This window comes from Vombatus ursinus, unplaced genomic scaffold, assembly GCF_900497805.2.
Source record: "Vombatus ursinus unplaced genomic scaffold, bare-nosed wombat genome assembly UNPS02014170.1, whole genome shotgun sequence".
Taxonomy (NCBI): Eukaryota; Metazoa; Chordata; class Mammalia; order Diprotodontia; family Vombatidae; genus Vombatus; species Vombatus ursinus.
Genome location: NW_020953948.1, coordinates 753499 through 762149, shown reverse-complemented (window position 1 = coordinate 762149; position 8651 = coordinate 753499). Strand labels below are relative to the sequence as shown.

Here is an 8651-nt window from a genome sequence, read left to right as displayed (position 1 = left end):
ATTTGAGTTGGAAAAAAGAACCCTCTGAACCATTTGTGGTATACATTCCTTATTTATATGTCATAAACAGTGCTGCCAAAGTCCACCTAAAAGGTAAGGAAAATATGTTATTTTGAATTCCTGAGTAAATGATAAAAATAATAAAATGATGAAAATTCTACTAATATTGAAAATATCAAGGTCAATTCTAGGGACTTTTTGCTCATTTTGACCAGTGATTCATCTGAAAACATCCAAATACAAATAGGAACCCATAAACCAATAAAATAACATAAATATGTGTGTATACATATATATATGTATGTATATATGTATGCATAAACATATACAGATTAAATTTTTCATTTATGCATGAATTAAGTTCAACAGCATTGGATGAGAATTACAGTTTATGCTTTATTCTTCAACAAAAGCATTCTCTTCATTGCTATTCTTGCAGCCTCTTTTATCTGCTTATTCCGTAGACTGTATATAATGGGGTTCAGAAAAGGAGGTATTATAGAATAGAATATTGAAAGGATTGTATCTTTAAGGGACCCAGAATCTGAAGGTGGTTGTAGGTGCACATAGGAAGATGAAATAAGGAGCAAAAAACCCACAATGATGTGAAGGACACAAGTAGAGAAGGCTTTACTTTGGTCTTCTTTCACTGGAAATCTGAGCACAGTAGAAAATATGTTTATGTAGGATGCAGTGATGAAGGCAAAGCAGCCAACCCCAATCACCACAACAGAGACAAGTAAGGATAATGTATTGCTGAATGTCTCTGAGCAAGAGATCTTGAGTAGAGAGGGGATATCACAGAAGAAGTGGTGGATCACATTGGATTGGCAGAAAGACAATCGAAATGTGTAACCAGTATGGAAAGTTGTACACAAAAGACCAGTGAACAAGCATGTTAAAGTCATCTGCAGGCAGACCTGGGGACTCATGATCACTGGATAGTGAAGTGGTTGGCATATGGCAACATAATGATCACGGGCCATGACAGTGAGCAGAGTAAACTCAACATATGCCATGAAAGTCACCAGGAATATCTGAGCTGCACATCCAGTAACTGAGAGCTCTGTTGTTCACCAGGGAGTTAATGGATGCCTGGGGAACAGTTACTGACACAAATCAGGCATCCACAATGGACAGATTCCTAAGGAAAAAGTACATTGGGGTGTGGAGTCTCCTGTCAAAGGTGGTGATGATAACAATGAGGAGATTTCCCATCAAGCCTGTTGAGTAAACGAGAAAGAAAAGCAAAGAATATAAGTTGTGTAACTCTTGGGTGTCAGCAATCTCCAGAAGGAGAATTTCACTCATGATGATGGTAAAGTTAGACATTTTCAGACTCCAGTGAGTGACCTAGAGAGCAAAAGAGAAATGAAACAATCTATCAATCAGAGATTATTAAGGACATACTGTAGGCAAGGATTAGAAGACATTATTCCATTTTTATCATTGCTCCATAAGACATGGCCTCTGTCATGTACTGGCTTGTGACTCAGGGCAAGTCAGGATATATCTCAAGAAAAACTCTCTAAGAGTATATGAGAGATGCAAACCTGCAGTGGTCAAGGGTATTTCTGCACCTGGAAATTCCATCTGTTAAAAACACGGATGCTTAAGGAAGCAAAGTAATATTCCCAGTAATACCACATTGATTTCCTTTTTTCTATAATGTATTGATTATCTGTGAATGAATATACCAGTACAATCTGACCTAGACCAGAAGCCACCAATGAAAATGATCACCTTTTATTTTTAAAGTCTTCTGAGATGTGGTCTTATCCTATCTTTGTATTCCTTTCCCATGGCCATCTCATCTTTATGAACAGCCATAAACAGCATAGAAGAGAAACTCAGAAATTTAAAAGACATTGTTTTGAATGTGTTCATTGCTTTTGCTGGCAGTGGAGACAGGGACTATAATCTTTCCTCCTACCTTTGCTCTTCATACATTCTCACGTTGACTGAAAGAAGAAATTGCAAATGAATGGTAGAGATATATACAAAAATATATTTCTCCCAGCCAGGGACAGGAGGATGGTGAAGTCTGCTGACCTGGACTGTTGTTCTCTCTGCTCCTCCGAATGGTATCACTTCATCTAATTTTCACCATAGCTGGTCACTGGCTCTCCTGATCTTATCACTTCCATTTTATTCCATTCAGAGGCATAAGATAAGCAAAATGAGTGGCCTAGCACCCCTGAGCTCAACCCCTGTCTCATATGGAATGGCATCCAAGAGAGCATGCTGTCCTGATACTTCATCTCCCTTTCTTTTATGTCTACTACTTCCCTAAGGAAATCTCTCAAGATTAAAGATCCAGGACTTTGGGATATTGGTAGACAGGTATTTCTTGGCCATTAATTCTCTATGATAACATCTTTAAAGGAATAACAAGCAGGTCCTGACATATTATATAGGGCATATAGGAACTACATTTTGTCATATAGTAGTTACATTTCGGTTATGTTGAATACTTACATGTATACATATATAGGTATATGCAATCATATACATGTATATATCATTTTTATTTTCATTTTTGAATTCTATCCTATTTCATTCCTCCTTCTCCACCCATTGAGGTGACAAAAATAAAACCTATTATACGTATGCATAGTCATTTAAGACAAATGACTACATTAGCTATCAAAGAAACAGAAAAAAGAAGAAGGAAGGAGAGGAGGAAAAGAGGGAGGAGAGAAGGAAGGGAGAAAAAGCAAGGAAGGAAGGAAAAAAGGAAGGGACAGAGAGAAGGGGAGGGAGAGAATAGGGAGGAAGGAGAGGAAATAAGGAAGGAAGTAGGAAAGAAAGGGTGAAAGAAAGAAAGAAAAGAAAAGAAAATATACTTCAATCTGTACCCTGTATCCATTACCTCTCTATCTGGAGGCAGCTCTTTCATGTGTCATGATGAGTCTTTTGGAATTGTGGTTTGTCATTACGTTAATTAGAATTACTGTCTTTCAAAGTGATCATCATGACAATGTTGTTATTATATAAGTTATTCTCTTGTTTCTGCTTACTTCACTTTGCATCATTTTACATAGTTCTTCTGAAATTATCCCCTTCATTTAAAGGTTGCAGATCATAATTTGTTTAACCATTCCCAGTTGAAGCTCATCACCTCAGTTTCCAATTATTTGCCACCAAAAAGAGAATCTATAAATATTTTTTCCTTTCCCTCTTTCTTTAATCTCTTTGGAATAAGTGCTATCACTGGATCAAAGGGTATTATTCACAATTCAATTGTTTGCTGGACATTGCTCCAAACTGCTTTTCATAGTGGCTGGACCAGTTCAAAGCTCCACCAAGAGTGGTCCCTCTGTTTTCCCACCAAAGGAATAGAATTTTAAAAAAATCTATTTTACAAATGAATGCTCATGGGGTTGATAGTGAGGGAAATTGTAAACAATTAATATGATATAAAAAGGAGGAAAGGCACCAATTAAATGTAAAATGATACACAAGAGACCTCAGGTACAAGTTTTCCAGGTTTATAGCATCAAGGCACCACAACATAGAGACAAAAGTTCCTGCAAGCCCAGCACAGAACGACTTTCCAAATACCTGTCATATGAAAGAACCTAAAACTGAGTCTCTTCAAACTTTTGGTACTTGCATTGAGCAAAGGAGGTTTTCAGCCCTATATCTGAGGCTATCATTAATAATGTACTACGAAGCTATTGGGGAAAACTATGGGGACTCCTGCTTCCTATATGACCATGTTGCCAAGTGGAGCTTAATTTTATTTGTAATGTATTAATATTTTAAAAGAAAGAACACTGAAGAATGGGTTTTGTTTAAAATTTTTGTATGTACTAGACCACTTGTTGCAGGTCCAATTGAGTATATGGTGAGATTTATGGCTGGACAGAGTCAGGGAATACTCCAATATCAGCAACCTGGCAGCCAGTTAAGTGAGTGTGAAAGAGGAGGTAGCTTTAGAAATATAAACAGGAAAAAAAAATGAAATTCACAAATATTTCAAATAGGTTAGAGAGATGGAAGCCCTCTGGGTTTGAAGGTAGAAGACATAACTTTCAAGAGAGAAAAAGACAAAGGTTCTGGGTTTCTCTTAACTCCTCTGTTTCCATTTCAAGTTTTATATTCTGCTTTTTCTAAAAGTTGGACATCTATGCTCAATGTTTTCTTGCACTTGAAGCAGTGAACTTTGAAAATGTTGGTAACTATAGAAGAGTATCATTTTCTTCCTTTTACTTACTGCTCTTTAGCCTTGCTGGCATAAGTAGTATCTACCAGAGGTGACTGGACCAAATGTTTGTACCAGAGTGACTACATAGTTCAATGACAGAATCTTTTTTTTTTACCATGTATGGGGCATGACCCTGGCTTTGGAATTAACAGAATTGGGTTCATGCTTGAGTTAAGCCACTTCCAACTGAACAACTTTAAACAAGTCACTTTTTCTAACTGATTTTTTTTCATCTCTACAGACTGAATTGCTTTTAATTCTAACCATGGTTCCACTTATATTTCCTTTTCCTAAGATGTAATTTCCCTTTACCAAGAAGGAATGAAATTACAGAAATGTTTGAAAAAGGGGATATAGAGAGGGATATGGAATAGAAGAAATAAGAAAGAAGGAAGGAGGGAAAGAAAGAAAGAAAAAAGATAAAGAAAGGAAGAAAGGAAAGAAAGAAAAAAGAAAGAAAGGAAGGAAGAGAGAAAGAAAAGAAGGCAGGAAGGAAGAAAGAAAGGAGGAGAGAAGGAAAGAAGAAAAGTAGGAAGGAAGGATAAAGGAGAGAAGGAAGAAAGAAAAGAAGGAAGGAAGGGAGAGAGGAAAAAAGGATAGAAGAAGAAGAAAGATATGGAGAGAATGAGTGAAAGAAAGAAGGGAAGGAGGAATAAAGAAAAAATAAAGGAATGAAGTAAAAATAACAAAAGGGAGAGAGAGAGGGAAGGAGGAAGGAAAGAAAAAAGAAGAGAAAGAAACCAAGAAAGAAGAGAAAAGAGAGAAAGAAAGAAAGAAAGAAAGAAAGAAGGAAGGAAGGAAGGGAGGGAAGAGAAAACAAATGAAAGGGGATAATGGGGAAAAGCATTCTGTTCAAACTCATTGTATCTTACTTGAATGAGGCAACAAGTCTCCTTGCTGTTAGCTTCTACAGTCTGAGCTGCTTGAAGATACTGAATCCTTATGTCATGGAAAAGACCTCCAGAATTGACCCACCTCAGGCTGGACTGGCAGAAAATTTTGTTTCTGTTGTCCCCTAGCCATCATAATTCTATTCTCCTTGCCTAGGAAGCATGTTTTCCCTCAGTTTTCCTCATTATATTTGAAGATGAATTTGGACAGCACGTTTGATAGGATTGCCCTGTAGACCAATTTCACCTTTGCTACAAATTCCTTGCATCTCCTTGGGGACACTGTCCCTGCTCTTCAGCCAAATACAGAGAGGAAGAGATCATTGCACTGAGGTAATTGTCTCTGGGTAGCAAGAGACAAGGTGCCAAATGAAGTCCTCTCAAGAGCACTGGAATGGAATTCAAAAAATATTAATTAATGTGCATGTGTGTGAGTATGTATTATGGCTGTAGGATTCATTATCTCTCAGGTTCTCTCAAAAGAATCAAATAAGCATCCTTCACACAGTCTTAAAAAGGCATAAAAGGAGAGATCCAAGTGTTCTGAGGAGTGTTTGACTTGTTAGCCAGTTGATACAGATATACTGTGGCTATGGTTATGGCTTTGACTGACATGTAGGCAAGAAAGCTTCACAAAGTTTGGGTAAAATGTTTTAAAATACATTTTGCTTTTTACATCACATCTAGTTCCAAAGAATCTCTCATCACATTTTTGCCTTTCTTTACAAGAGAGAAACTAATTAAGGAAACCTACCAATAAAGTAATGACATCTGACTGATTAGAAAGCATTTGAAACTCACAGCTCCCCATCCTTCTACCAAGAGGAAAGTGGTGTGTTTGACCTTGTTCACTTTGTGTTCCTTGGTCTCTCACTCTCATCTTTTTTGACATTTGTCATTTGATCTTAGTGTACAACATATTTTCTTACATTAACATGACAGTTGTTCTCCCATTTTGTTTTTGTTATAATAAAAAGGTTGCTATGAATATTCTCATCTCTATGTTATCTTCATTTCTATAATTGATTTGTTTGAAGTATGTGCCCATTAATGTCTCTCAGAAGTAAAAGTTACACACAACCTAGCGATTTTTCTTGAAAATTCTGAATTGATTTCCAAAAGGTAGGTTAGATTTGTGGTCCCACTAAAAGTTGATAAATGTTTCTATGTACCCTCTAGCTTTTCCAACATTGACTTTTGTCATCTTTTATCAACCTTAACTGATTTCATGTTCTGTCTATAATCCATATGGTTGTACGTGTCACCCTGGGTAAGTCATTTGACTCTCAGTATTCTGGGAAGTGGGGAGCAGGGTGTGTTCAGGGAAGACTAGTACCTCTAATGTGAGGACTGCTGAGCCCTTTTCAGGGCTGATTTCTGCCTTTGGTGTCCACCTGATCCACCAACTCACCTGTGGCTCCTCTTGGAGCTGTGCATGGTAGCATAATAGCCACATCCTGGTTAACTATTTCAGCTGCTTGGCTAAACCATGTTGACAGTAACTGAGGGGTCTCAAGTCAGTTGGTGAGTTAGGAAGGCATCTACTCTAAGCATGTGGAGACTTCCCTTGTCTCCACATGAATGAGTGGATGAGAACAATTTATTTGAATGGCCATGAAGGCAGCTGAAGAAGGCATTGTAGAACACTTAGAGTTTGGCTAGACATCAAAGACACCAAGGTCATCCACTGTATCTTCAGCCTTCATCAGTCATCTTGATTCTGTCCTGCCACTGGATTGTGATGACTCTGGAGAGAGAGTGAGCCTGACAACTTTGTGTAACTCTGCCTCACTTAAATCCAATTTACACATGAATCAAAAGACATTACACATACCATTTTTATCATTTTAGTTATCTCAAAATGCTGTGGAAACAGGCCAATGATGAATCAGTAGGTATGGATACATTGGGAACTGTAGTCACAACCTTGCACACAGGTGGCCCAGGCCATAGGGTTGTCTTCTCACTGGAAGCAGCAATGGGATTTGGCAGCTCCTAGGTGCTTGAGTAACCTTATAAGGATCCTACTTCTCACTTCCTGGTGTGAGGAAGGGGCTAGAAAATGTGCCCTAAAATTCTGCTTACCTAAACCTAGTCTGATTACTATGGCAGGTGGGAATCCCACCCTGTGGTCAAAACACAAAAAAAATGTACAAAACCATGTGCAAAGATGATTCCAATGACCATCTGTACATAAAATGTGTGCACACTTCTAGACAACACAAAGTCCAGCAGACCTGAAAGATGACCAGCTCCTGTTGCACAAAAACTCAACAGGTATCACATCCAAATAGCAGCCCTGCTGCTGGCAAATGAAGGCCAGCTTACTGAAGTTGGAGCTGGATATACATTTTTCTGCAGTGGCCACAGTGAAGGGGAGCAATGTGAAGCTGGTGTAGGTTTTGCAATCAAATCCAATATAGGCAACAAACTTGTATACCTACCAAAAGGAGTGAATGGCAGGCCCATGACAAAGTGATTGCCACTTGCAGGAAAATGCCATTCCACCACCATCAATGCCTATGCTCCCATGATGATGAACCCTGATGAGGTGAAAGAAAAATTTTATGAAGACTTGGAGACCCTTATCATCAGTGTGTCAAAAGAGGACAAGCTTATAATTCTGGGTGACCTTAATGCTAGAGTAGGTTCAGAGTGTCAGACTTGGCAGGGAGTTCTAGGGAGGAATGGAGTTGGAAACAGCACAGCAATGGTCACTTACTACTGTGCATCTCATGACCCCAATCTCATCACCAATACTGTTTTCCATTTGCCTAAATGCAATTAAAAATTCATGGATGCACCCTCTCAGCAAACATTGGCCTTTAATTGACTATGTGATTGTAAGGATAAGAGACATACAGGATGTGAGAGTGACAAAGGCAATGTGTGGTGCAGAATGCTGTACTGATCATAGACTTATCCTCTCCAAGCTAAATATTCACATTCAACAAAAGTGGAGGCTCCAAGGCAAAATGAATACCAGAAGCATTAATGTCAACAAATTAGAGCACTTCTCTGAGTGGGTACAAGTTGTTTCTAAGTTAGAGGGAAAGTTGAACCAACATAGAGTGGACAACAGTGGAGAAAAAAAGGCATGGGTAGTTTCAGAGATTTGGTCTACACCACTGCATTTGCTCATCTGGGTCAGAACACTCACAAACATCAAGACTGGTTTGACAAAAATGGTTGGGAAATTCAGAAGCTGCTAAATGAAAAGATAGAACTTCATAGGGTTTACCAGCAGGATAGTTCATTTGTCTTTAAGAAGGCAACATTTAGTTCCATCAAAAGTAAAGCACAAGGAAACTTATACAGATAGAGAATTATTGGTTCGTGGCAGGTGAAATTCGGTTTTATGCTGATAGTAACAATCCAAAACATTTTTATGATGCCCAGAAGGATATTTATGGGTCAAAGGTTTATGGTGAATTTCAACTACTCAGTGCTGATGGAGACACATTGATCAGTGATAAGGACATGATCCTAGAGAGATGGGCTGAAATTTCTGTAATGGTCTCAACAGACCATCATCAATCAATACTGAAGCC

The 8651-nt window shown here is 38.3% G+C and overlaps 1 pseudogene; it reads right to left on the bottom strand.

Moving 5' to 3' along the window:
- Positions 1-389: 389 nt before the first annotated feature.
- On the bottom strand, positions 390-2899 carry LOC114041218 (annotated as a pseudogene).
- Between the last annotated feature and the right edge of the window lie 5752 nt (positions 2900-8651).